This window comes from Poecilia formosa, unplaced genomic scaffold (genome assembly GCF_000485575.1).
Source record: "Poecilia formosa unplaced genomic scaffold, Poecilia_formosa-5.1.2 Scaffold216, whole genome shotgun sequence".
Taxonomy (NCBI): Eukaryota; Metazoa; Chordata; class Actinopteri; order Cyprinodontiformes; family Poeciliidae; genus Poecilia; species Poecilia formosa.
In genome coordinates, this window is record NW_006800155.1 from 251,647 (window position 1) to 254,913 (window position 3,267).

Consider the following 3,267-nt stretch of genomic DNA (forward strand, 5'->3'; position numbering starts at 1 on the left):
TTCATGAATAGTTTCTCCCAGAAGCCAGTTTCTTCTAGGCATGAAGGATCAACTTTTCCTCCTCTCTGCTTGTGGACATGTGATGAAGGTGCAGCCGCTCCAGAGCAGCCCTGCAGTTCAACACAGCAGCTTAGATATTGTTAAACTTGTACTTTTTGTCAGCAGTCCCTGTTAGTGACAGTCGACCTTTAAGCAGCAGTCCCCTTGCTCTGAAGTCTGGATGGTTTAATTGGATATTGAGGAACGTTGGGATGTTATTACATAGAGGATTTGTCACAGCTACAATGCCAATAACGAAGCAGAAACCCTGTTAGTGCAGCTCCCTTCAGTCTGCCTTCTCTGCTAACGCTCTGCTTCTCTATGAAGGAATAATTGTTGCTGTGGTTTGACACACTTAGAACTTATGTTTTCCACTATTAAAAACATGAAACACTTTTTAGAATTCCTAACTAATTTCTCATGCCTAATTATAAGCGCGGTCTGGTTGGTTTCCTGGGTTAAGGTTATGTATAATATTAGTTTCACATTTTAAGAACTGGACCAAAATGCAGACATGAACTTGGAATGATCATGCTGCAGAGTTTAATCAAGAAACCACAAAAACTTTGAGGGCTTAAAGAGAACATAGAGTGAAGAACCAGCAATGAACAGTGACAACCAGGGAGCTTATCTACAGAGGGAAAGAAACGGCTGCAGGTGAGCTAATCAGGAGGATGTGAAACAGCTGTGACAGAGATCAACAGAGGGAAACTGAGGAAAGGTGAATAATTAACTCAAAGGGAGTTAAAATGGATACTTTTCAGGCTCCCTCTCACTCAGAGGGAAAGCCCTACAGAGGGGTATGAATACTTTTCTAAGAACAGTTTAAGTAGAAAGAAATCTGTGAAAAGTCAACTATGACTCAATGGTTTAAATAAATACAAGCAGCTGGGTCAGACCCAACAGGACGGGGCTTTCAGCTCATCTGTTCTTATTCTCACACAGAGAATAAAGCGTTCTCTCTGCGTACTGGTCACAAACGTGGCTGGATAATTCTGTTCTGGTCTGTTCAGAACACAGACCAGTTTTATCCTGCTATAGATTATATGTAATGTATCAGTGAATGAACCTCTGTGCACCACAAAAACACTAAATATTAATATATTTTTGGTCTAGTGCAAGTATCTTGGTGCACTTGAAATAGGAGAAACCTACTTACTAACTTTTCAGCAAGATATAGCGGTCTCTGAAATGCAATAATTTCTTAATATTAATTTAAAAAGTTCCACTGGCAGATTATTAAAACCAGTTCCAGTGTTCCAACATTTTTTTCTAACAGCAGAGTTAATTCCACCGTTAATCACAAAGCCTGAATATCTGCTTGCAGCAGAGAGCCGACCACAGAAACTCCCTCTTTTCTCCAGACCTCTGTTTAGGTGGCTGCGCTCAGTGGGAGGCGCTCTGCTGCCTGCAGCTGCATGTCTCTGCTGGTGTGTCGCTCTGCGTCTGCTCCGGAGGAAACAGCAGGTATGGAAATGGAAATGCACCCCCCCACACAGTCCTCATGCTGCTTGTATTCTCCCCACAAAACAGTCATATTCCCGTCCCGTCTCCCATGTATTATCTGTTCAGCCAGCCCTCATTGAACTCTGTGCTTCGCTGGGCTTCAGCCTCCCACTGTCTCATTTATCTTTGACCTAATATTCCAGGCCATTGGGATTTTATTGGATCTTTATCTTCCTTTGATTTACTTTCCTTCCAGCACATTTCTCTTAGCTCATTTCCTTTCTTCCTACCATGTCCTTTAGTTTCTCACGCCGTTTGCTATTATGTTTCATCATTTCTTTTTATTATGTTTTTGATTTCTTACAACCAGAACTCTTGTTTTTATCCTTTTTGTCACTCCCAGAACAGAGTGTCCACGAACTTCTCCACAACTTACCCTTTGAGCGTAATGCCGTTTTAGCCAGTATTTATTTTCCTAATAAAATAAATATTGGGAAAAGTTGGACTCATGGAAACATTCATCTCTGAAAGAAAACACCTTTTGAATGGGATGTGGCCCATTTAACTCTAAAAACATTCGTGCAGAATAAAAAACGTCTAAATGCTTGACTAAAAATGTTCTAAAATCTTGGTTTTACTTGTAAACCTCATTGTGTTGCAGTTGAGAAGAAAATATAATTATTCTAGTGATGAAACAATGAGGGTGATTTAATTTCTCTTTATTTTTGTGAATCCCACTTCTGTCTCTGGACAAGTTTACTGTAGGGAGTTGGAAAGATGGCTGGCTGACTGTTGGACCTTGGATTACTTTGGGTTTTGCCTTTTAACCCAAACTGAGATGCTGAGTGTTTGGGTGTTGTGGATCTGCTTAAGGCTGTCATGAGATGCTTTCTTTAGTAGGAGTGAGGAGTGATTGGATGTTTTTAGGAGAGATCCACCTTGTGTACCTAAAGCACTCGCTAGGCTCAAGCTTGAGCTTGTTCCCACTGCAGGTTGGACCTCACCTGCCTGGTTCTCCTTCAGGTTAATGACTAAAAGAGTCATTAAACTTTATTTATTTAAGCTAAATAAATAAATCTTTCAGCCAGCTGACTAGCAATGAGCAGCAACAAGTGGAGAAAGAGCAGACAGAGTCTTTATACCTAGAGAAAATTCTGGTGACATGTTTTTTGGCAAAGTATCAACATGACTGGACCTCTTGGTGTTTTTGTCAAACATTTTGAAAACCTGAATCCTGATAACCGGCCCGATTCGTTCCGCTAATCGATTCCATGTTTGTAAGTGAAACCCAGAGAATTGATGTGTTTGCTTGTTTCAGTCTTCATCAGATTGTCTTTACTGTTTCCTGGAAATGACTCATTACCTGTCTGTTTATTTATTCACTGAGAAACGTCTTTGCTGTTTATTGAGCAGCTTCTAATCACTACAAGAAGGAAGTACACACATCACCCAGTGAGGATATTACTGTGGCCCAGTGGGGCAGTAATTTATTAAAAAACAAGATTACATTCATCACTTGCAGAAGCAATTTTCATTCATCACTTCCTGTTCACTTGATTTCAGAAACAGAACATGTATTAAAAATCAAAATCATTCTTGGTAAATGTTCTCCTCTTTTCTCTCACTTCAGGTTTTCTGTCTGTTTTCTTCCCTGTGTGATTTTGAGTTTCCATAATCCAAAAGCAAAAAACAAATATAAACATAGAACCACTGCACATGTCACCATCATCGGTCCAGAGGAATGAGGATGTTTTCTGGTGTGTGTGTGTGTGTGTGTGTGTG

General features: G+C 40.2%; 1 long non-coding RNA gene across 1 annotated transcript in view; it reads left to right on the top strand.

Annotated features, from left to right (window-relative positions):
- The first annotated feature begins 1,373 nt into the window (after positions 1-1,373).
- The window catches only part of LOC103148981 (uncharacterized), a 7,424-nt gene continuing 5,530 nt past the window's right edge, over positions 1,374-3,267 (top strand). Inside the window, exon 1 of the long non-coding RNA XR_477414.1 lies at positions 1,374-1,506. This is a non-coding gene — a long non-coding RNA (uncharacterized LOC103148981). The remainder of the gene's footprint in view (positions 1,507-3,267) is intronic.